The sequence below is a fragment of the Sparus aurata genome, chromosome 17 (genome assembly GCF_900880675.1).
Source record: "Sparus aurata chromosome 17, fSpaAur1.1, whole genome shotgun sequence".
In the NCBI taxonomy this organism is placed as follows: Eukaryota; Metazoa; Chordata; class Actinopteri; order Spariformes; family Sparidae; genus Sparus; species Sparus aurata.
The window spans coordinates 36,673,850-36,700,049 of NC_044203.1; the positions used below are offsets into that span (position 1 = coordinate 36,673,850).

The 26,200-nt window shown below is 44.1% G+C and overlaps 1 long non-coding RNA gene across 1 annotated transcript; it reads left to right on the top strand.

Moving 5' to 3' along the window:
- The first annotated feature begins 6,189 nt into the window (after positions 1-6,189).
- Positions 6,190-7,557, top strand: LOC115566965 (uncharacterized). The gene is made up of 2 exons (XR_003981106.1): positions 6,190-6,599; positions 7,222-7,557. It is a non-coding gene; the product is annotated as an uncharacterized LOC115566965 (long non-coding RNA).
- Positions 7,558-26,200: the final 18,643 nt, after the last annotated feature.

Below are 26,200 nucleotides of genomic sequence, written 5' to 3' on the forward strand. Positions count from 1 at the left end.
CTAGCAGCAGATATTGTGTTCGAATCACAAGCGACCGCGATCAGCTCCTGCACACAGTGGAGTCAAGCCGGGCACGGCTGCTTTACGATCCGGCGGCTGTTAAAAATTAGCAAATATGTAACGAACAGCTAGCTAGTGTCTGAGATGCAATGTTAGCATGTAGACGTCAGTGAATTTACGACTTATCCCTCAACTAGACTCAGTCATGTCAATTTAACGCAAGCGTCTGTTTCTCTGTTATAAAAGTGTGACTGGTGTACCTAGCTTGCTGTGCTGTAGCGTTAGCATTGTTAAATGGATAAAGATGCTGTTAAAATTGTTAATCCCTGATGATAATCTACAAACCAGCTGATGGAAAATTTTCATCATACAGGGAGAGGCCCTGCGGTTTGGCTGTAGTCTCTTTATTTCCTCATTCTGATGGTGTGTGGGAATAATTAGACAACAATTCAATCAGGTCTTGTAGGTTTATTTAAGTTCTCTAACAGACAAATATGCAGTGACTCATTATGGTGTCCAACCTGAACCTGTTCAGGTGCAACATGAATGATGACCATGTCAAAGAGTATTAAATCAGAGTTTCTCTTCCTGGTCTTTGTTCTGCCTCATGTGGTTCATCTTTCACACTATCACACTCACTCACACACTCATCTGATTCCCATTCTTTATCTCCATGCAGTGTGAGAAACATGAGAAAACCTGCCTGATTAAACTCAGTCCACTGCTACAACTGACAGGTGTAATTACTCAATACTTTAATTCAGTTATAGAAAAACAATTTTAGCAGGTGTAGAAGGAAGATAACTGGATAAAATGGAATTGTAGAATTAGAAATGTCACAGTTATAGTTCAGGTGACCTGTAAAAATGTCCTCTGGGAGGTGTACAGGTGTGTCGGGGTAGGTGGTGCTCCTATTGGGTCATCCACCCTGTTAAATATGAGCAAAATGTGACAAATAGCTAGCTAGTCGAACTTCAGATTCAGGAGGAACAATAAGGTTTTCGTCCTGGCCGTGGAACACTGGACCAGCTCTATACCCTCCACAAGGTGCTTGAGGGTTCATGGGAGTTTGCCCAACCAGTCCACATGTGTTTTGTGGACTTGGAGAAAGCATTCGACCGTGTCCCTTGTGGCATTCTGTGGGAGGTGCTCCGGGAGTACGGGGTCGGAGGCCCTCTGTTAAGGGCTGTACGGTCCTTGTACGACCGGACCAGGAGCTTGGTTCGCATTGCCGGCAGTAAGTCAGACCTGTTCCCAGTGCATGTTGGACTCCGGCAGGGCTGCCCTTTGTCACCGGTTCTGTTCATTATTTTAATTTCTTTATGGACAGACTTTCTAGGCGCAGTCACGGGCCGGAGGGGGTCTGGTTCAGGAGCCACTGGATTTCATCTCTGCTTTTCGCGGGTGATGTGGTCTTGTTGGCTCCTTCGAGCCAGGACCTCCAGCATGTCCTGGGGCGGTTTGCAGTCGAGTGTGAAGCGGGTGGGATGAGAATCAGCACCTCCAAGTCCGAGGCCATGGTTCTCGACCGGAAAAAGGTGGTTTGCTCCAGGTTGGGTGAGTTCCTGCCTCAAGTGGAGGAGTTCAAGTATCTTGGGGTCTTGTTCACGAGTGAGGGAAGGATGGAGTGTGAGATTGACAGGCGGATCGGTGCAGCGGCCGCAGTAATGCGGTCGTTGTATCGGTCTGTCGTGGTGAAGAGAGAGCTGAGTTGAAAGGCAAAGCTCTCGATTTAACGGTCAATCTACATTCCTACCCTCACCTATGGTCATGAGGTTTACCCCTTCGACTAGTCTCTGTCATGAAAGCGTGACTGGTGTTCCTAGCTTGCTGTGATGTAGCGTTAGCGTCATTAGATTCTGTTGAAGTTGTTAATAATCCTTGATGACAATGTACAAACCAGGGAGAGGCCCTGCGGTTTGGCTGTAGTCTCTTTATTTCCTCATTCTGATGGTGTGTGGGAACAATTAGACAACAGTTCAATCAGGTCTTGTAGGTTTATTTAAGTTCTCTAACAGACAAATATGCAGTGACTCATTATGGTGTCCAACCTAAACCTGTTCAGGTGCAACATGAATGATGGCCGTGTCAAAGAGTATTAAATCAGAGTTTCTCTTCCTGGTCTTTGTTCTGCCTCATGTGGTTCATCTTTCACACTATCACACTCACTCACACACTCATTCCCATTCTTTATCTCCATGCAGTGTGAGAAACATTAGGAACCTGAGAGAAACAAGAATAAGCGTGGACAGAGGGTCCCCTTGCTGAGTGGACCTGCCTAACTTAAACTGTAGCCGTTTTTATTCTGGGCAACAAGCCGCCAATTTGTCCGTCCTTCTGGTGGCTCGGTCCACGGTTTCAGCCAGAAGGCGGCGAAATGGGGGTCTGTTTTGGTCGCCGATTTGATGCCTCGGAGGGTACACTTATTTCCACCTCGCCTGCTATCTGAATCTGAGGCAGCAATGTGCCGGCCTCTGCGTGAGGTGGGCAGAGGTGTGGATGACCTGCACTGTTGTGCGACCCACAGCCGGGGAGTTTTAAAACCAGGAAACAGCTGATCACAGCAGTCAGTCCATCACTTCATCTGCAGACATTAAGATGAACAACTGGACAGCCGCTGAGATCCAGGAGATGCAGCGTCTCCTGGATCTCTGTAGCTGTTTGGTTGTGTTAGCTTGTTGTTGTGTTGGCAAGCTAAGGACGGTCGCTACTTTCAAATCAAAAGCCCCCCACTAAGAACCCAGTTCTAAACTCCAATGGGGTGCAATGTAAAGCTCTTATTTTGAGACAAATTCGTTGTCACTGTTCACAGCCCAACTTTGAGCTTCACGTCACTTCACATGTTTACACCTACCTCAGAGGCAGCTTTTGGAAAAGGAGGAATATTACGCCTCCGTTTTAGAAAGACAGGCCGGCACATTGCCGTCCTGACCTTGGAGCAAATGTGCCGCCTTTCTATCTAAAAAGGGCTAGAGATGATTTTATACCATTAACAAGAACACTCGCTCTGGGTGAAAAATATATCAGCTTAATGAGTTTCATAGATTCCTCCCCCAGTCCAAATTGTCCATGATGGTGAATAAATAAGGCCACTCCACACGATCAAATGCCTTTTCAGCGTGGAGTGAGATAACAAGACCTTGTGCCTGGTTAGTATTTGCATGTTGAATGACGTTATGTAATTTTCTCATATTGGTAGAAGAGTTCCTGTTTTTAATAAAGGCTGTCTGGTCAGATCCGATTAAGAGTGGTAAGTAGTTCTCAAGTATTTTGGCTGATATTTTTGTAAAGATTTTACTGTCCACATTCATCAGGCTAAGAGGGCAGTATGAGCTACACTCGTCGGGGGGGTTACCCTTTTTAAGGTTGAAGACATATTGGCAGCATATAATGAGCCTGTAGGGAACCTTTCTCTATTGAGAAGTCAAAGTCGGCTTTATTGTCAATGCTTCACACGTTCCAGACCTACAAAGGAATATACTACATACACACTTAGCGTTTAAACGATGTTTAAACAATTAAACAGTAAAGTGCACAACAAATAGAGACGGACAGTAAATAAGTATGAATGAAGGTACACCCTTAGCAGAGGTCCATCTATGGAGTTAAAAACTCTGGACCGTAACCATTCGGTCCTCGAGCTTTTCTGTTCTGCAGAGAATTGATTGCATTTTTGATCTCTTCACTGGTTATTGATCTTCCAGGAATGGATTTATCTGCTTCTGATAAGGAGGGGAGAATAAGCTTTTCTAGAAAAAGTGTGATGATGTAGTGGATTCTGAGGTGTAAAGTTTTTCATTATCTCCACCATCGTTTTGGTCTCATAATGACTTTTCCCAGTTTCGTCCTTTAAGGAGGAAATAGCCCTAACATCACACCTTCCAGCTGCTAAGCGTGCAAGTAGTTGTCCTGGTTTGTCACCTATTTCAAACAGTCTGTGTTTTGCACAGAAGACACTTGCTTCTGCCTTTTGTGTCAAGAGTTGGTCCAGAGCTGACCGTGTGGCTTCTGCTCTTTTGAACAGGGTTGCAGAGTAATTATGCTTTAGTTGTTTATCAAGATCAGCCAATTGTCTTTCTAGATTCAGCTGCTCTCTCAAAGCTTCCCTTTTCTGGCTGTGCTATATGAAATTATGGCTCCCCTCAAGTAAACCTTGAGTGTATCCCAAAGTATTGATGGATTGGTATCATTGTTATGTTCAGAATCATATTTATAAAGTGTATCTAGTGGCCAGGTTCATATAGATGAATGAGTATAAATATACACTGTTTGTACAGTATGAACTGTTGGAACTTTAAAGGGACATTATGTAGTTTTGTCGAAGAAATTCAAAGTCAGAATTTCAATATTTAAACTATTAATGAGGTAATAAAACAAACTCTTTCTCCATCAGTGAATAAACAAACTGTTCTCAGAGGAGAAGAAGGTCCCAGAACACTGTGTGAGGCTAGAGAGGTGGCAGGGTCCGCCACATTCAAAAACAGTAAAACATTATAAACTGTGTTGTCCTTTAACGTTAGTTTGTTTGTTCAGTTCAGTCATGACCACAAAGAGAGTTTGATTATTTTGTTCTGCTCATTAACATTTCATCACATCTCATCACAGCTACAGACTGCTCCTTTAATATGTAAAGTACGAACAATAAACCAGAATACAGAAGTAGAACTGTGATATGATGATAACAAACAAGCTACTGAAGAAGAAGAAGAAGAACCTGTTTGTCCTCTTCAGTGATGATAAACTCTGAGCGTCACTCTGATCAGTCTGCTGGTGTTTTGTTCCCTGATGATCCGGCTGGTTCACTTCAGGTCCAGATCAAACTCATCACACTCTGCAGTGTAATGACTGCAGGACACCACTAGAGGGCAGAGTGGCATCACAGCACAGAGGACACCTTCAGTCCACAGCAGCAGGAACACTAACACCTGTCCTGAGTGACCACCTGGGATCTGACGTCACTTCCTGCTCTATATGCAAATAAACATCACTGAGACAAACAGACTCCATGTTTCTACTCAAAGACAGAAACAAGTTCATGTAGAACATTTGCTGAATGAACAAGAAGGTCCAAATAATGCAGAATGAGTCAGAGACAGAGTTTCACAGAGTTTATAAAGTGTCTCCAACTCAACAACTCACTAAACTGACACATTTGTTAAGGGAGTCTGGGGACTTTCTCCACGGGGACAAAGAAGTAGCCTATATTGTTACTGTTTAGTGTCTTTGTAACATGTGACATGTTTAGATCAATAACATGTTTCTTCTTTCATAAATGGAGTGTAAATGGTGAAATCAGTGTAAACAGTGTGTTCAAACAGCTGATCAATGTTGGCAGGTAAGACTTTAGCACTTTAGACACAGAAGCAGACAGGCTGGTACAGACATGCTGCCACAAACTGACACTTTTTACAAGGAGACAAACAACTTCAGCTGAAAGATTTAATGCTGAATTTACAACAAGGACACAATGAGTTAGAATCTGTCACACACACAGTTTCACTACGTTATAGAGTTTGTTTTAACTCAACAACTCTTAAAATCACCACATTTGTTAATGGAGTCTGGTGATGTTGTGGTTACTGGTTCACTTCATGTTTTGATTTAATGCTGAATTTACAAGAAGGAGACAATCATTTAGAATTTGTCGTAGAAAGAGTTTCATTATGTTTATAAAGTTTAACGCTACTCAGAAAAACTGTGACTGTGTGACAGCATGCATGGCGTGCAGTGAGACATCTGAATGTGCTCTGAGTCTAAAAGACGTCCACTGGAGAGCCAGAATTAGAGTTTTATCAGCTTCATTACATGTCATAATGTCGTCATTCAAACCTTCATCAAGTAGGCGAACGTTCTGAGGTTGGATGACCCAAACATGGTTTAAGCTGATAAAAAGCTCTCCTGCTAAAGTTCAGGTCTCATTCAGACTTCTGAGTTTGAGACCTGGGGTTCAAATTCAGCCTGTAGTTTCTGCTGCATGGAGTCAAATCTGTCCGTCATAACAGCTTTAGTTTCTAACTCCAGGAAGTTCTTTAGACGTCTGTGACTGAAGCTGAAGAGAAGTCTCAAATTACATTGTGAACACTTTAGTTTTGAAGTTAAAATAAGGACATCACTTCTCAGAGGGTTGGACCGGCTACATTACGCCACATCAGGCCACACCCAGGCAGCTTATAACAGACATTTGACAGGGAACACAAACACTTCTGGTTGGCAGTTCACTTGTTCTGAGAAGAATAATTATGGCATTTTCAAAAGATAATTTTCGCAGAAATCCTCAAGAGGAACTTAAAAAATGCACAATTCCAGAGATGACGGAATTGGCTAAAGAGTATGGAATCCCCCCACCTGCTAGACGCAGCCGAGACGACTTTAGGTCTGATTTAATTGATGGGTTCATCAGAAGAGCGATGGAGCTGTCAGAAAAAGTCAATCAGATCCAAGCAATATTGACAACGGACGAGGATGATCCGTCTGGCAGGATGGGGGGGATGAACATTGGAGAAGGTGCACCTCCTGCATCTCCTGCACCTGCTGCATCTCCTGCACCTGCTGCATCTCCTGCACCTGCTGCATCTCCACGGCGTTAGTCCCACCTTTCTGTGAGTTGACTCTAACAGCTGCAGCTTTAAACTGTATTTCAGACGTGTGATCTAGTCGGCAAAAAGTTAAACTGCCAACCAGAAGTGTGTTGATGATGGCTTGTTCAGGGCTCCTATCTCTGCTGCTGCTGCTGCTGCTTTATTATAACAAACACTTAAACAGAGTCGATGTTCTCGCCTGCTCACTGAAAAAAAAATGTTCTGTCAGATTCTCACGCTGCTAATTCTGTCCCAGGTGAAGAACACCTTTCTAAAACTCTGCGTGTAAAAGCACAAATATCATCCAGAAGCATGATACACACACTTCTGCAGTTGTGTGTGTGATTCAGATTTAGTGCTGCTGGAGAGTAACTCAGTAGATGCTCTTTAAAAAGCTTTTATGTTTCAGGGATTTCTTTGGTTGACTGATGAGGGAATAAATCATATAATGTTTCCCATCATCAGCTGCTCTGAAACCAAACTTTGACTCAGTGTGTTTCTTTGGTGTGGGCTTTTTAAACTGGAGGTGTGTGTTTGCATGCAGGAGGACGAGCTGCAGGAGAAAGTCACTTTGACATTATAGGCTGCTGTTGAATTCTTGTAACAGGACTCGTTTCCACTGTGCTCATGTTTTGTTTCATAGAGCCGAGACAACACAGGAGCTGCTGGGAGACAAACTCTGTGAGAGACCTCCAACACAATCAAACGTCTCCGCTGACAGGAAACGGTCGTCTCGTCCAATCTGACGGCTTCAGAGGATCTGAGGAGAGGAGTGGCAGAACATCTCCAAACCCACTTCAGCTCTGTGCTGAGTCAGCGCTCTGAATATCTACGTGACCAGCATTGTTTGTGCCACAGGTGGATGTGCACCTTGATATATTTAGATGTGTGTATTGAATCATGTTGACAAGCTGTATTTGTGTGAGTCTGTCTTGTTGGTGTGGTGTATTAAAATGAGGGTGTGTTTGTTCATGTGTTATCACTGTGCTCATGTTGTTTCCTTCCATCACTGTGACAGTTTGCACCATGTGTTTGTGTTGAACCTGTTTCCTGCTGTCCATGTTAGTTAGGGAGGTCAGCCATTGTTGTTTGGTGTCTGTTGGTTTGCTCAGGTTATATATATCAGATTTTATTTCATTTTCTGTATTTACATATCAACAATGCATATAAGCATCCATCATTAAGTAGTGGTCTGAGCTGGGGGAGAAAATGAATAAGCAAAATTGAGATAAAGTAGAAAATGGAAAGAAAAGAATAAAACAAGATTTAAAAAACAACAGAACAAGAAGTATGTGATATGTGTGATTGTACCTATTAAGAAATATTTCTTATCAGCCGTCTGCTCAGTCTGGCACCTTCTAATTCAGTGTTTCCCCTCTGGATAATTTCACTGAGATGGTTAGGCAGGTAATACATTAGAGGCCTCCATATGTCCATAAACGTGCCATCATTTCCTTTTAATTTGGCACTTATTCTTTCCATAGGAAAAACTCTAAAACTGTCTTTGTACCTCTGAGTTACAGTGGGAGGTTTCTCTCTAATCCAATTAAATAATATACATTTTCTGGCCAGAAATAAGAGTTTATTGAGTCATTTTGATCTTTTCACATCCATAACTCTGTTCAAAGGTGGCAGCTCCAATAGAAACTGGCCCTGATATTTACATATGCTGTGTTTAAATATTGCTGTCACTTCCTTAGATACACATGAGCAGAACTTTGATATTCTTGAACAGCTCCAGAAGCAGTGTATATATGTCCCACTTGTTAACTTACATTTAAGGCACAATGCTGATCTATTAGGGTCAGTTGTGTTCATAACATGAGGTGTCCTGTGTGGCGCCGCCAGCAGGAATCCGGTACGCACTGTGCGTACTTTTTTTGAAGGTGAAAAAAAAAAGATAACAATAAAGCAATTTGTATTCTGTGTAATTTCTCTCTCCCTCTGCGTAGCGGGAGAGCGGGGACTTGGGATCACTTTTTCATAGCCTGTATCCCTCTCTGCACAGAGATGCATTATTTATAGGAGCAGCAGAGGCTAGTGAGCACCATACACATGTCTTCTACAAATCCCGACCACGTTTGCAAAGTTTTTCAGTTATAAAAAGACAATTCTAACAGGTATAGAAGGAAGATAACTGGATAAAATGGAACTGTAGAATTAGAAATGTCACAGTTCTGGTTCAGGTGTCCTGCAACAATGTCCTCTGGGAGGTGTACAGGTGTGTCGGGGCAGGTGGTCCTATTGGGTCATCCACCCTGTTAAAAATGTGCAAATATGTGAAGAATAGCTAGCTAGTGTCTAAGATGCAATGTTAGCATGCAGACGACAGTGAATTCCCTAGATTCTGTTAAAGTTGTTAATAATCCGTGATGACAATCTACAAACCAGGGAGAGGCCCTGCGGTTTGGGTGTAGTCTCTTTATTTCCTCATTCTGATGGTGTGTGGGAATAATAAGACAACAATTCAATCAGGTCTTGTAGGTTTATTTAAGTTCTCTAACAGACAAATATGCAGTGACTCATTATGGTGTCCAACCTGAACCTGATCAGGTGCAACATGAATGATGGCCGCGCCAACGGGTATTAAATCAGAGTTTCTTTGCTTTGCTGCTTCATGTAGTTCATCTTTCACACTATCACACTCACTCACACACTCATCTGATTCCCATTCTTTATCTCCATGCAGTGTGAGAAACATGAGAAAACCTGCCTGATTAAACTGAGTCCACTGCTACAACTGACAGTTGTAATTACTCAATACTTTAATTCACTTATAGAAAAACAATTGTAGCAGGTATAGAAGGAAGATAACTGGATAAAATGGAACTGTAGAATTAGAAATGTCACAGTTTTGGTTCAGGTGTCCTGCAACAATGTCCTCTGGGAGGTGTACAGGTGTGTCGGGGCAGGTGGTGCTCACATTGGGTCATCCACCCTGTTAAAAATGTGCAAATATGTGACAAATAGCTAGCCAGTGTCTATGATGCAATGTTAGCATGCAGACGTCAGTGAATTCCCTAGATTCTGTTAAAGTTGTTAATAATCCGTGATGACAATCTACAAACCAGGGAGAGGCCCTGCAGTTTCGGTGTAGTCTCTTTATTTCCTCATTCTGATGGTGTGTGGGAATAAACAACAGTTCAATCAGGTCTTGTAGGTTTATTTAAGTTCTCTAACAGACAAATATGCAGTGACTCATTATGGTGTCCAGCCTGAACCTGATCAGGTGCAACATGAATGATGGTCGTGTCAAAGAGTATTAAATCAGAGTTTCTCTTCCTGGTCTTTGTTCTGCTTCATGTGGTTCATCTTTCACACTATCACACTCACTCACACACTCATCCGATTCCCATTCTGTATCTCCATGCAGTGTGTTAAAAATAAAATCACCTGCTGGTTATGACCATAATCCAATTGGCATGGCCACTGACTGACTAAAATGAAACTTGTATCAACAGAAGGATCCAAAGATCTGATAACAGACATTAGAGCTGGTGTGGACTCATCTGGACTGGTGAGAAAAACAAGAACATCATCTGCATAAGATGCAATCTGATATGATGTGGATTTCATTTGGAAACCCGCTTTGCTGTCATGGCTTCTAATAGCCTCTGCCAGTGGTTCAATGGCCAAAGCAAGAATAAGCGGGGACAGAGGATCTCTTTGCTGAGTGGACCTGCCTAACTTAAATTTCAGCCGTTTTTATTCTGGGCAACAAGCCGCCAATTTGTCCGTCCTTTTGGCGGCTCGGTCCGCAGTTTCTGCCAGAGGGCGGCAAATTGGGGGTCTGTTTTGGTCCGCCGATTTTCTGCCTCGGAGGGTACACTTATTTCCACCTCGCCTGCTATCTAAAAACGAGACATCGATGTGTCGGCCTCTGCGTGAGGTGGGCGGAGGTGTGGATGACCTGCACTGTTGTGCGATACACAGCCGGGGAGTTTTAAAACCAGGAAACAGCTGATCACAGCAGTCAGTCCATCACTTCATCCGCGGACATTAAGATGAACAACTGGACAGCCGCTGAGATCCAGGAGATGCTAGCGTCTCCTCGGTCTCTGTAGCTGTTTGGTTGTGTTAGCTTGTTGTTGTGTCGGCAGGCTAAGAACAGTCGCTACTTTCAAATTAAAAGCCCACCACTAAGAACCCAGTTCTAAACTCCAATGGGGTGCAATGTAAAGCTCTTATTTTGAAGACAAATTCGTTGTCACTGTTCACAGCCCAACTTTGAGCTTCACGTCACGTCACATGTTTACGCCTACCTCAGAGGCGGCTTTTGGAAAAGGAGGAATATTAAGCCTCCGTTTTAGAAAGACAGGCCGGCACATTGCCGCTCTTACCTTGGAGAAAATGTGCCGCCTTTTCTATCTAAAAAGGGCTACTGATGATTTTATACCATTTACAAGAACACTTGTAATGGGTGAAAAATACATCAGCTTAGTGAGTTTAATAATTTCCTCCCCCAGTTGAAATTTTTCATGATGGTGAATAAATAAGGCCACTCCACATGATCAAATGCCTTTTCAGCGTGGAGTGAGATAACAAGACCTTGTGCCTGGTTAGTATTTGCATGTTGAATGACGTTATGTCATTTTCTCATATTGGCAGAAGAGTTCCTGTTTTTAATAAAGCCCGTCTGGTCAGATCCGATTAAGAGTGGTAAGTAGTTCTCAAGTATTTTGGCTGATATTTTTGTAAAGATTTTACTGTCCACATTCATCAGGCTAAGAGGGCAGTATGAGCTACACTCGTCGGGGGGGTTACCCTTTTTAAGGTTGAAGACATATTGGCAGCATATAATGAGCCTGTAGGGAACCTTTCTCTATTGAGAAGTCAAAGTCGGCTTTATTGTCAATGCTTCACACGTTCCAGACCTACAAAGGAATATACTACATACACACTTAGCGTTTAAACGATGTTTAAACAATTAAACAGTAAAGTGCACAACAAATAGAGACGGACAGTAAATAAGTATGAATGAAGGTACACCCTTAGCAGAGGTCCATCTATGGAGTTAAAAACTCTGGACCGTAACCATTCGGTCCTCGAGCTTTTCTGTTCTGCAGAGAATTGATTGCATTTTTTTATCTCTTCACTGGTTATTGATCTTCCAGGAATGGATTTATCTGCTTCTGATAAGGAGGGGAGACTAAGCTTTTCTAGAAAAAGTGTGATGATGTAGTGGATTCTGAGGTGTAAAGCTTTTCATTATCTCCACCATCGTTTTGGTCTCATAATGACTTTTCCCAGTTTCGTCCTTTAAGGAGGAAATAGCCCTAACATCACACCTTCCAGCTGCTAAGCGTGCAAGTAGTCGTCCTGGTTTGTCACCTATTTCAAACAGTCTGTGTTTTGCATAGAAGACACTTGCTTCTGTCTTTTGTGTCAAGAGTTGGTCCAGAGCTGACCGTGTGGCTTCTGCTTTTTTGAACAGGGTTGCAGAGTAATTATGCTTTAGTTGTTTATCAAGATCAGCCAATTGTCTTTCTAGATTCAGCTGCTCTCTCAAAGCTTCCCTTTTCTGGCTGTGCTATATGAAATTATGGCTCCCCTCAAGTAAACCTTGAGTGTATCCCAAAGTATTGATGGATTGGTATCATTGTTATGTTCAGAATCATATTTATAAAGTGTAACTAGTGGCCAGGTTCATAGAGATGAATGAGTATAAATATACACTGTTTGTACAGTATGAACTGTTGTTACTTTAAAGGGACATTATGTAGTTTTGTCAAATAAATTCAGAATTCAGAATTCAAAAGTCAGAACTTATTTAATATTTAAACTATTAATGAGGTAATAATACAAACTGTGACCATCGGTGAATAAACAAACTGTTCTGAGAGGAGAAGAAGGTCCCAGAACACTGTGTGAAGCTAGAGAGGTGGCAGGGTCCGCCACTTGTTTGTTCAGTTTATTCAGTCATGATTATTTGGTTCTGCTCATTAACATTTCATCACCACAGCTGCTCTTTTAATATGTAAAGTATGAACAATAAACCAGAATACAGAAGTAGAACTGTGATATAGTGATAATAAACAAGCTGCTGTGTTTGTAGAAGAAGAAGAAGAAGAAGAAGAAGAAGAAGAAGAAGAAGAAGAAGAAGAAGAACCTGTTTGTCCTCTTCAGTGATGATAAACTCTGAGCGTCACTCTGATCAGTCTGCTGGTGTTTTGTTCCCTGATGATCCGGCTGGTTCACTTCAGGTCCAGATCAAACTCATCACACTCTGCAGTGTAATGACTGCAGGACACCACTAGAGGGCAGAGTGGCATCACAGCACAGAGGACACCTTCAGTCCACAGCAGCAGGAACACTAACACCTGTCCTGAGTGACCACCTGTGATATGATGTCACTTCCTGCTCTATATGCAAATAAACATCACTGAGACAAACAGACTCCATGTTTCTACTCAAAGACAGAAACAAGTTCATGTAGAACATTTGCTGAATGAACAAGAAGGTCCAAATAATGCAGAATGAGTCAGAGACAGAGTTTCACAGAGTTTATAAAGTGTCTCCAACTCAACAACTCACTAAACTGACACATTTGTTAAGGGAGTCTGGGGACTTTCTCCACGGGGACAAAGAAGTAGCCTATATTGTTACTGTTTAGTGTCTTTGTAACATGTGACATGTTTAGATCAATAACATGTTTCTTCTTTCATAAATGGAGTGTAAATGGTGACATCAGTGTAAACAGTGTGCTCAAACAGCTGATCAATGTTGGCAGGTAAGACTTTAGCACTTTAGACACAGAAGCAGACAGGCTGGTACAGACATGCTGCCACAAACTGACACTTTTTACAAGGAGACAAACAACTTCAGCTGAAAGATTTAATGCTGAATTTACAACAAGGACACAATGAGTTACAATCTGTCACAGACACAGTTTCACTACGTTATAAAGATTTATGCTACACAACAACTCCTCAAATTAGCTGATTTGTTAAGGTAGTCTGGTGAAATTGTGGTTAATAGTTAGCTTTATGCATCACATTTAATGCTGAATTTACAACAAGCACACAATGAGTTAGAATCTGTCACAGACACAGTTTCATAATGTTTATAAAGTTTGTTTTAACTCAACAACTCTTTAAATCGCCACATTTATTAATTAAGTCTGGTGATGTTGTGGTTACTGGTTCACTTCATGTTTTGATTTAATGCTGAATTTACAAGAAGGCACCAATGATTTAGAATTTGTCGTAGGAAGAGTTTCATTGTGTTTATAAAGTTTACCTTTACTCAACAACTCTTAAAATCACCACATTTGTAAAGGGAGTCTGGTGATGTTGTGGATGATTGTTGGCTTCATGTTATATTACATTTAATGCTGAATTTACAAGAAGGAGACAATGATTTAGAATTTGTTGTAGAAAGTGTTTCACAAAGTTTATAAAGCTTCTCCTCATGAAACAACTCTTAAGATCACAACATTTGTTAAGGGAGTCTGGTGATGAATCTGGTTCTGTAAACCTCAGAGCCGACAGCAAACCCAGATCAGAAACAGCACAAATTAAGCACATTTCCACAAATGTGTTGTTGATTAGTAATCGTATTAAACGCTGGATTATAAAATGTCACCAACAGGAGAGAAAAGGAGGATTTGTTGGAGCTAAATTAAGACTGAGACACGGAGAGAGACAGCCGGAGGGACGTCAACATGTTTGTGTTGTAAATATATAAAATCCTAATCTGATGACGTCATGACTCACGAACACTGCAGGCGTCCTGCTGCAGGCTGCACATGTCACACTTCCACATGCTGATCGGTGTTGAAGGAGCTGGTTTCATGTGAGATCAGCTGAAACCTGCTCAGTGACAGTCCAACAGTCTCAGCAGACGTTTTCTCCTCAACTGCCTTTTTTACATTTCACCATCCTGATTCATGGATTATGTTTTAGGAAGATTTGTTCCATCACAGACGCTCAGAGCTCTGATCCGACTCGTCCGCGTGTCTTCAGACTGAACGTGAAGACGACACAAACAGAAGTGACCGAAAAAAGGTCGTTGGAAATGTTGTGTTTCCATAAACTTATCTCAGTGAATGTGTGAACAACAAGAACTGTTACTGGACTTGACGGCTGACGTGGTCCACGAGGATCACTGCTGCCAGCTGAGGTGATCGACTGAACCACATCCAGAACCTGAGGTATGTAAACAGAAGGCCCAGGACTGAAAATACTGGACTGGACTTCCCCAGTTAGATCACATTGAGGATGTTACAGTAAATAAGAGGACAGTAACAGTTTAACCTCTTTGTTTAGTTTAAGAAAGAAAGAAAGAAAGATTCACAAGCTCTTCACATCATCATCCAACTTAAAGACAAACAGCATCAAATATTAATCTGTGATATATAAAACATTAAATCTTCCATCGTCTGATCTCGTCTGTAGTTTTTCTGCCTCCGTCTTATTACGTCTCATTCATGGTCTGAGCGCCGGCTGTTTCCGGCTGTTTGCTGGCTGCTCGTCATCAGTCTGTCAGTGCAGCGCTGGTTTATCTGATGGCTCAGACAGCTGCTGCGCTCTGCTGCAGGAACAGACGACGACTTCCAGTCACACTCAGTTACATCAGAGAATATAAATCCAGCAGAGCGTCCTGAGACTCCACGCAGCCTTCATCTCCTGAGACAGACGACCACGGTGAGTCTGAACAAGTTTCACCGAGACAAAAGATTCACATGAAAACATGGAAGCAGCAGAACAAATAAAGTATGTTGATTATAAAATGACACCGTCAGCGTTCGGACCGGTTCTGTACCAACAGAACACTTCAGTTCTCTACATGCAGACAGAAGTCGGCCCTCCGTCAGGTGGACTCACCATGTTCACCTGTGGAAACATGTTGATGAACTCATCGTGCATCGTCAGGTTTTCTGTCCAATAATTCAACATTCCTCTTCTAACAGCCGTCAGAGAAACTTTTATTTTCTCAAATGTCTGAAGATTAAAATCAGATGACCGATGATCTTTATTCCTGCAGGTCGAACATCAGAGTGACTCTGATACGTTTATATATCCGTCATCGTTCATGTTCGGCTGATGTTTCTTTGTGTGCAGCAGATGTTCGACAGTAAACACAGAACAACACAACACTGATATCATGTTGATTCAAAGCTCCGTCTCTCTCTGACTTTCATTAAACATCAGAAACGGTTTGTTGGGTGTTTTTGCTCCACAGAGAGCTGAACCCAGATCAGACGAGCTGAAACACTGAAGCTGCTCGTTAACTACACCAGAGCTCTCGCCAAAATAAAACCGAGGCTTCTTTTGTGAATGAATATGAGTCAAACCTTCATGTAAAAGCATAATTACTACAAAAGAGGCACTTTAAAGATTTATCGATTTTCGTTTTCTGGTCAAACTCATTTTCAATGGGAGTGCTACGGGCACTTTTACGATAGCATCAAAATCTCTATTTTTAAAACAGTAAGAAGTCTCGACACAACATGAAACTTTGCTGGTAGTATCACCAGGGTCTCTACACATGAACACGAGCATTGAGAACATTGTTTGTGTACACAGAGTTTACTAAAAAGAAGGTTTTTGAACAACTCACGTTAGCAGTAGCTTGTTCCGCTCGCCGCCGTCCTGCCAGTGGAGAAGTGTCGATCTCAGAATGTGACGTAACCTGGAGGACAGTTAAGGTGGAACGCTCCTAAAGCTTAGTTCCATATAAATGCAGGATAATTTGTTGTTTTGTCGTTAGTAAAAAAACAATATTGACCTTGAAGTTGAAAAAGGAGCCTCATATAAGAAACAATACTAAAATTAAAAGGTGGAGAAGTCACGTGAGATCTCGCGTCAGTAGCACTCCCACTGAAAATGAGTTTGACAGAAAACAAAAATACAGTAAATCTTAAATGTGCCTCTTTCATTGTAATGATGCTTTTACAAGAAGGTTTGACTCATATACATTCACAAAAAAAGCCGAGGTTGCATTGTGACGAGAGTTTCACTTTAACAGCCGTCTTATAAACGAGCGTCGCCTCGACTCGTCTGCAGTTTGTCGGTCTGACACGCTGGACAGAGTGTGCTGAACGTCTGCTGAAGTTCTGCTGCTGCTGCTTCATGATTTCACCCTGAGAGGAAACGCAGGCCGGAGGATTCTGTTACCACGGCGCTCATCACAACACGTGTTGATAACCCATCAGAGGAGGAAGCCTGCAGCTTCAGTGTAGATTATTCTGGATTACTGCGAATACAAACTGCTGAGAAAAGAGATAAATGATGCGATTTCATCAGAATTCCTTCAGTAGGGACGAGTTAGCATTTACAGCTCAGGTGTGTAGAAGCTGCCCCACTTTGGACTGAAGCAGGACCGATGTGACGTCCTCTCCTCTCACCTCCCGTCACTGCTGGGAATAACCTGCCAGCTTCGTCCTTGGAATGATCTCCATCTGCCTCCAGCGTCTTCCCTCGGAACAGAACTGGGCTAACGAGGAGTCCCGGACTGGGAATTCTGGGAAAGCAGGAATGATCTGGAACAGGCGGACGAGAGCGAATGTTGTGCCGGCCCGGTCGTTAATCCTGAGCAGTTGACATGTGACTGAAACAGGTTGTTAAATATAAATATCTGAACTGCAGCTAATGTTCTTTAATAATTCAGCTGTTAAATATCTTTTATCCATCCGATCAAAAGTCCAGAACCACAGAACATGCAGCTCTTTGTGATATCAAACAGAGAAAAATTCAATAATCCTTCACAACTAAACTGAACGATCATCAGAATAATATTATATTTATATTTAAACTCAATTCATTAACTTAAGAACTGAACTCGAGGAGAATTTTCAGATGTTCTGGTCCAAACACTCATTAAATATCATAGTTGGATTACAAACTGTCCGTCAAAGAGTTTGGACCTCCTGCTGTGAAGCTTCCTGCTCCTCAGAAGATGAATCCTAATCATCAAATAAATCCACATGTTCACCACAAATATAGAAATCTGCTGGACCTCAGTGAGGACGAGCTCACAGAGTTCTCCTGAGACTGCAGAGGCCCGGTGTCGGTGAACGGGCCGTGAGATGAGATGAGTGTTTTCAGGTGTGTCGTGTCTGAAACATTTGGACAAACAGCCAGACCTGTTTACAAAAATACCAGCGTGGACGCAGCGTATCATTTTATTGTGATGGTCCAAAGCACACCTGTACAGCATGACGTCACACCTGTGTAGCCTGACGTCACACCTGTGCAGCCTGACGTCACACCTGTGCAGCCTGTCGTCACACCTGTGCAGCCTGTCGTCACACCTGTGCAGCCTGACGTCACACCTGTGCAGCCTGTCGTCACACCTGTGCAGCCTGTCGTCACACCTGTGCAGCCTGACGTCACACCTGTGCAGCCTGTCATCACACCTGTGCAGCCTGACGTCACACCTGTGCAGCCTGACGTCACACCTGTGCAGCCTGTCGTCACACCTGTGCAGCCTGTCGTCACACCTGTGCAGCCTGACGTCACACCTGTGCAGCCTGTCGTCACACCTGTGCAGCCTGACGTCACACCGTGCAGCCTGTCGTCCACACCTGTGGCAGCCTGACGTCACACCTGTGCAGCCTGTCGTCACACCTGTGCAGCCTGACGTCACACCTGTGGCAGCCTGTCGTCACACCTGTGCAGCCTGTCGTCACACCTGTGCAGCCTGACGTCACACCTGTGCAGCTGTCGTCACACCTGTGCAGCCTGACGTCACACCTGTGCAGGCCTGACGTCACAACCTGTGCCGCCTGTCGTCACACCTGTGCAGCCTCCTGACGTCACACCTGTGCAGCCTGATCGTCACACCTGTGCAGCCTGGACGTCACACCTGAAGCCTGACGTCACAGCCTGTGCAGCCGACGTCCCACCTGTGCAGCCTGTACGTCACACCTGTGCAGACCTGTCGTCACACCTGTGCAGCCTGTACGTCACACCTGTGCAGCCTGACGTCAACACATGTGCAGGCCTGTCGTCACACCTGTGCAGCCTGTCGTCACACCTGTGCAGCCTGTCTGTCCACACATGTGCAGCCTGACGTAACACTGAGCAGTCCTGTCGTCACCACCTGTGCAGGCCTGACGTCCACACCTGTGCATCCTGTACGTCACACCTGTGCAGCCTGTACGTCACACCTGTGCAGCCTGTTCGTCACACCTGTGCAGCCTGACGTCACACCTGTGCAGCCTGTCGTCACACCTGTGCAGCCTGACGTCACACCTGTGCAGCCTGTCGTCACACCTGTGCAGCCTGTCGTCACACCTGTGCAGCCTGACGTCACACCTGTGCAGCCTGACGTCACACCTGTGCAGCCTGTCGTCACACCTGTGCAGCCTGACGTCACACCTGTGCAGCCTGTCGTCACACCTGTGCAGCCTGATGTCACACCTGTGCAGCCTGTCGTCACACCTGTGCAGCCTGTCGTCACACCTGTGCAGCGTGACGTCACACCTGTGCAGCGTGACGTCACACCTGTGCAGCCTGTCGTCACACCTGTGCAGCCTGTCATCATACCTGTGCAGCGTGACGTCACACCTGTGCAGCCTGACGTCACACCTGTGCAGCCTGATGTCACACCTGTCAGGTGGAGGTGACGGAGAAGAGCTCACCGACACAGAGCTGAACACACCGAACAAAACCACTGATTCTCAAATGTTTATGACTTTGTTTGTTTGTGCATGTGTTAGTTTTATGTATTTGTGTGTTAGTTTAAGTGTTTGTTTGTTTTATTCTCTAGGCGAGGCAGACACAAGAGGACAAACAGTGAAGGAACTCGTGATGATCGTGTTCTTGCGTCAGAGATCCGACTCAGATGAGCATCTCCATCTTTGTTGTTCTCCTCCCTCTCAGGTGTCCATTTTGCATTTTAACAATACATAAAAACACAGATGAGCTGCTTCATTTGAAACATTCAGTTCAGTTTTGGCGGCCAAGAGAATTAGTTTGGTCGCTCCTGGTTCACAGTTAAGAGGACGTGACTTGGACTCTTCTGTCCGTCCATCCGAAGCTCATAATGAAACATTCTCATGTTTGAGTTTGAATTCACTCCTCACACCAACAGAAGCTCCCAACAGGTGAAACCATCTCGGAGCAGAAGATTCAGCCGAGCTGCTGGATGAAACCCTCTGGATCCAGTTCTGCAGCAGACCCGTCTCTGTCACACGACCCTGACTTGAAGCAAAGAAAATGCATTGTGTTTTAAGAGGACGAGCTGAGACAAAACTTCTGTGTCCTCGTTGGAGTTAAATGTATTCAGAGAGACGACGAGTCCCAGCGGAGAGGACGGAGTCGAGACACGCCGGCAGGCAGGAGACGGAAAGTGACCAGAGGACAACAGAGGACGTTTTACTGTAAGACGACTACTTTAACTCTCACACTTTGAGTTTATTACTGCTGATGATTCTCATGTACGTCTGTTTAAGTTGGATTTTAAATGCAGGACGAGTAAAAGACATGAAGCCGTCCACATTCAGAGAAGAATCGATGTTTGAGACCAAATCATTAAAAGCCTAATGATTAAAAATGAAAACGCTGCAGAGCTTCTGGTTCAGGGTCAATTCAGCCGAAGCTTCTGTCTTTCGTTACGGCAGAGTTTCATCAGGACGAGGACGAGGACGAGGAGGAGGAGGACGAGGACGAGGAGGAGGAGGACGAGGAGGAGGAGGACGAGGAGACACCGGAGGGAATTAAAACAAGTGGAAGGTAAACTGTTATGACAAGCAGAGACTGTGATCATCACGAGGCCGATGGAGAAACACTCTGACGCCTCATCGAGTCCGTTAAAGTGTCTCCACGCTGCAGCCTGGACGACTTTAACGTCCACAGCCAAGATTATTTTAATGGATTTAAAATAAACAGAAAACACGTCTGGACTTGATCAGATTCTCTCTCACTCGCTCAGAGTTTTGGTTCGGATGTTATTTCCATCATTTCTTCCTCGGTTGTATTTATGTGATGTCATTTATAAGAATTATTTACGTTTGTGTTGGTTTATCGGTTTGTTCAGTCGAAGGAATTTTGACCCCGGAGGGTTTGAATCCCGTGTGAAGCTACAAGACAAGTTCACAGAGTTTGGTGCCTTTATTTTGAAAGTCTAAGCAGCCCGCCTGCCATTTGGGACACGTTCGACTGGAGCCTGTTTCTTAGTTTAATTAACAAGTCATTATCACTTTAATTAACACATCCTCGTCCTCTGCTGCCTCATTATAAAGACTTTCACACATCAGGTACGACGTGAAGATTGAAGCTTCAGTCCACAGACGCGTGTTCACGCTGCAGCTCTGATCCTCCGACTGATTCTGTAAAACAGAAAGAGGACACGAGGAGACGGAGCGCGGTTCTCTGGGGAACGTCAGCGGGCTGGAGGGGATAACGAGCCTGTCTGAAGTGAGACGGCGTTAAGTAGGACAGCAGAGCCGAATGTAAAGCTCAAAGCACAACACGCTGTGATCGCTGGACCTCAGCGTGGACACGGAGAGGAAGTACAGAGTAAACTAAAGACTCAACACGTCCTCATGAATCCTCCGTCTGCCTCCTCTGTCATGTGATGTTGGGTTTGTTCTCTAATCAGTTTAAAGTTTAGGAAGTCACGTCATGGTGTTCTGGTGTTCTGACGAGACCTCGAGGTTTGATGGCAGTATCACAATCTGCATCGATTTGCTGTTCCATCAATAGTTTCAGCACGTCAAGTCGAGACCAGCCTCGTCAGGGATGGACCCTCTGTGGAGCCGGTCCAAAGTGACCACAGCCGACCCGTTCTGACCCACTTCTCTAAGATACAGATGGTTCTAGTTTCTCTCCGGTGTCGCTCTTCGTTCTCTTTCATATCTGCTGTATTTGACTCGTGTCGTGTTGAGTTCACTGCTGATGAAGATCCAACATTTCTTGATTTTGCCTGGTAATGAAAGTTTTTAAACGACTAAATAATGAAAGACTTTTATTGTGAAAAATGTAAAGGAAATGAAACGTGTTTGCCCGCGAATAAATGGAAAGAAAGTGCTGCTACACAAGACGAGCACATCATCATTAAAGACACACCTTCATCAGGTAACCAATCGGAAGTCATCGGACTGTAGATCTCTGCTGCGCTGGGCGGATGTGCCGGGTCCAAGCGAGCAGAACCAGGCCGGGTACATGTCTCACGTCTGCACTGGTTTCTCCGCTACAAGCTAATGATGAACCTGCAACAGAACGCTCGTCCAAGTCAGAATTCCAAGTTCAGGAAGTCCGACGTTGCCGATATAAACCCGTGACATCACAGCAGTACGACTCTCTCTGAGTGATGGAGGCGGTCCGGGTCCAAACACGCTCCAGAACTCTCCTTCCTTCTTACTGTTTCGTTTGGCGGGTAGCACCTTCAGCTCAGAGGCGTCAGACAACTTCCTGCCGTCACGGCTGACCTGGATTCACCGTTTGATGCCTCCGGCTGCAGCCAGGAGAGAAAAAACAACCTGGAACAGAACGAACGGTAAGGAGGTTAAAAAGAGATGTTATCCACAGAGACCTCACAGAGAGACGGCGTCAGCAGAAACCTCAACTCCTCCATCACCAACAGCAGATCTGACGACAGTCAGGAGGAGGATGTTATTCAGTGTTGTAGAATCAGAACACGTTGTTATCTGCACATGACGGAGCGCAAAGATAAAGTCTGTGAAGTGTTGGACGAGTGGACCTGATGATGGAGCAGACAGTTCATCCTGTGTGAAGATTCAGAGTCTTTTTGTTACTTTTTCAATTTTATTTTGAATCCACGTCGTTTTGTGTCTCTTCTTTGTTTTCCCCCTCGCTCTCCTCACCTGTCCTCTTCCCTCCTCTCTCTCCTCACCTGTCCTCTTCCCTCCTCTCTCTCCTCACCTGTCCTCTTCCCTCCTCTCTCTCCTCACCTGTCCTCTTCCCTCCTCTCTCTTCTCACCTGTCCTCTTCCCTCCTCTCTCTCCTCACCTGTCCTCGTCCCTCCTCTCTCTCCTCACCTGTCCTCGTCCTCCTCTCTCTCCTCACCTGTCCTCGTCCCTCCTCTCTCTCCTCACCTGTCCTGTCCCTCCTCTCTCTCCTCACCTGTCCTCTTCCCTCCTCTCTCTCCTCACCTGTCCTCGTCCCTCCTCTCTCTCCTCACCTGTCCTGTCCCTCCTCTCTCTCCTCACCTGTCCTCGTCCCTCCTCTCTCTCCTCACCTGTCCCTCTCCCTCCTCTCTCTCCTCACCTGTCCTCTTCCCTCCTCTCTCCTCACCTGTCCTCGTCCCTCCTCTCTCCTCACCTGTCCTCTTCCCTCCTCTCTCTCCTCACCTGTCCTCTTCCCTCCTCTCTCTCCTCACCTGTCCTCGTCCCTCCTCTCTCTCCTCACCTGTCCTCTTCCCTCCTCTCTCTCCTCACCTGTCCTCTTCCCTCCTCTCTCTCCTCACCTGTCCTCTTCCCTCCTCGCTCTCCTCACCTGTCCTCTTCCCTCCTCGCTCTCCTCACCTGTCCTCTTCCCTCCTCTCTCTCCTCACCTGTCCTCGTCCCTCCTCTCTCTCCTCACCTGTCCTGTCCCTCCTCTCTCTCCTCACCTGTCCTCGTCCCTCCTCTCTCTCCTCACCTGTCCTCGTCCCTCCTCTCTCTCCTCACCTGTCCTCTTCCCTCCTCTCTCTCCTCACCTGTCCTCGTCCCTCCTCTCTCTCCTCACCTGTCCTCTTCCCTCCTCTCTCTCCTCACCTGTCCTCTTCCCTCCTCTCTCTCCTCACCTGTCCTCTTCCCTCCTCTCTCTCCTCACCTGTCCTCTCTCTCCTCTCTCTCCTCACCTGTCCTCTTCCTCCTCTCTCTCCTCACCTGTCCTCTTCCCTCCTCTCTCTCCTCACCTGTCCTCTTCCCTCCTCTCTCTCCTCACCTGTCCTCTTCCCTCCTCTCTCTCCTCACCTGTTGTACACTTCATTTTGTGATGTTACTCTGTCAGTCTGTCGTTCTTCTTGTCTCCCTTTTGGTGTGTTTTTTGGTTTCCTACTTCTTGTTTTGTTTTGCACTTTGCTTTTTGAGCCTCTTTGTTCCTACTTTGTGTTTTGTCTAGTTTCCTTGTAGTTCTAGGATTGCTTGTGTTTTTTTGTATTTATTCAGCTTTGTCTCCCCGTTTCCTGCCTCCTCTGTGTGTGTGACTGCATGTGGGTCCTGAGATCTAACTTCACCTTTACATCCTGAAGCAAATCAAGCCAGATATAAAACTAATTTTTACTGGATACCCTAAATCACTATCTGTGTGTTCAGGTGTCACCGAGTTGATGTCATATAACGCTGAAACACGGCGGACAATGTAATGTGGCACTTTAGCAAAACAAAACGTCCACGTTGATCCAACTCTGGCTCGACACACACGAACATACCAAAGTCGGAAGAAACGCCTTCCCGGCTCAGGAAGTGAGAGACCATCTGATGAGAACATGAATGCAGCGTCTACATGGAACAGAAAGAAGAGAGAGAATCAGAGGATACGACGAGTTCACAGCTCAGATGTGGACGGTTGTGTTGTCGGCTCCAGAGCATCAGCTGAGAGCCCGAAATAACAAGTGTAAATCAAAGCAGAGAAGAAGAAGAAGAACGTGCTGGTTGTGTTATATAATCACACACACACACACACACACACACACACACACACACACACACAGCTGCTGGATGTCACCGGTGATTCTCTGTAACCTTTTCTTCATCAGACGACACCTGAATCCGACGGGAGAGGTGTTCAAACTGTGAAACGAATCAAAGTTAACGAGGCTGCAAACAGACGAGACATCACACCTCCACTGTGTGTGTGTGTGTGTGTGTGTGTGTGTGTGTGTGTGTGTGTGTGTGTGTGTGTGTGTGTGTGTGTGTGATGACTTTGAGGTCTGGACCCCACATGAGGTCACAACAAACAGATGATGTGTTCCTGTTCCATGTTATTTAAAGACACTGCAGAGACGACAAACCCTGAAGTTACAAGTTAGCATCTCTCTGGTTCCTCTGTGCAAAATAATCTGAAGGTTCTGACCCGTCCAGGTTCTGTTGATCCAGATAATCTCCACAGATGAACTCCACTCTGTGATGTGTGAAGCTAAATTAACTGTGTAGCAGTAAGAAGCTAATGCTAGGCTACAAACAGACAACATCACGGTCACATGACTGAAACGTCTCCACCACTAAGAGTCTTACTGCACAATTACTATCCAGGTTTTCTATAAACTGATCAATGTACAAGTTGTAAAGTCAGAGTTAGAACAGTGTGTAACTAAAGTGGCCTGTAAAGACGGACTAGTGAGTAGATGAGTCTCCGTGTTCGCTGTGAGGACGTTTAATGTCCCCGACAACCTCTGTAGTCTCATTCAGACACTCGTTAGCAACCGCTAACTGTTTTTAACACATGAAGAGCTTCATGATTAAACTGTGGTACATTAATGATGATTTATGTTGGAGAACAAAACGTGTGAATGTGTTGAGCCTGTGGTGACACACAGCTTATTACACACATTCACCTGGAAACACGTTCAGACTTTGAGACGAGGGGGCAGGACGTGCTAATATGCTAATATGCTAACATGCTACAACACTGTGGTAAATATAAATTATCAATATGAAATATTTCACCATCACATTTAGTTTTTATTCTCCGTGCGTCCTCACAAAGCTGAAACTTCATTCTAGAAATATTGTCACGATTTATCATATTATTATTTTTCTGAATTTATTTTATTTCATAAAATCACGACTTTGTTTCTGAAATTTGTTTTTACATTATTTTATTCAAACACTATTTCTTGCTAAATTAAATCTTTATTTTTAAAATATATTCAAACTTTTTTCATATTACATTTTTCTGGAATAATTTGATGTTTTTCTTAATAAAATTACAACTTAACTCTTTAAATATTGAAGTTTTCTGATATTATTTTTCAACCTTTTAACCTGTAAAATTAAGACTTTAGTTTAGAAATGTTATGAAAGTTTAACAACATTATTATCACTTTTGCTCACATTCTAACTTCTCTTGAAACTCTTCTACTTCTTTCTTTTGGTAAAATAACTTCAGACATAAAATATCATATTTCTGACATTTTATTGTAGTACTAATATTTAACACTTTTTCTGATAAAGTTGCCGCTTTAATCATGAAATATCACTTTTTATTGTAATATTATTTTTCATGTCTCTTCTGGAGTTCTGCTCGTCTGCAGTTAATACACGGCACTTCATTATTTTTAATTATGGGTTTTTCTCCAACATTTTCTCTCTGTCCTCGTTAAGATTTTCTTTAATAATCCTTTTATCCTCTTAAAAGTAAAATGCAAATATAAATGACTTTCAGACTGACGTGCAGCACTGCTGGGCTCTGGGATCAGGAGGATTTTGGACCTAAAAATACGCGTGCAGCAGAACCAGCAGAACCATCGAGCATCACTATGTAAATGTTCCTGTGGTCTGAGTCAGATTCAGGGTCGACCGACATGTTTCTCTGCTCTCGTTCTTCTCTCAATATCAGCTGTGATAAAGGAACATTTCAATATTTTGTGAGAAAATATCTGAACACATAGCAGCTGATCTGCAAACACGACCGTGAGGAAGCAGAAACACGGAGGCAGCCGCTCACCGGTCAGTGTTTTAATTCAGGCCTTCAGGCAGCGCTGTGATATTTGAAAAGAGCACTCTGAGC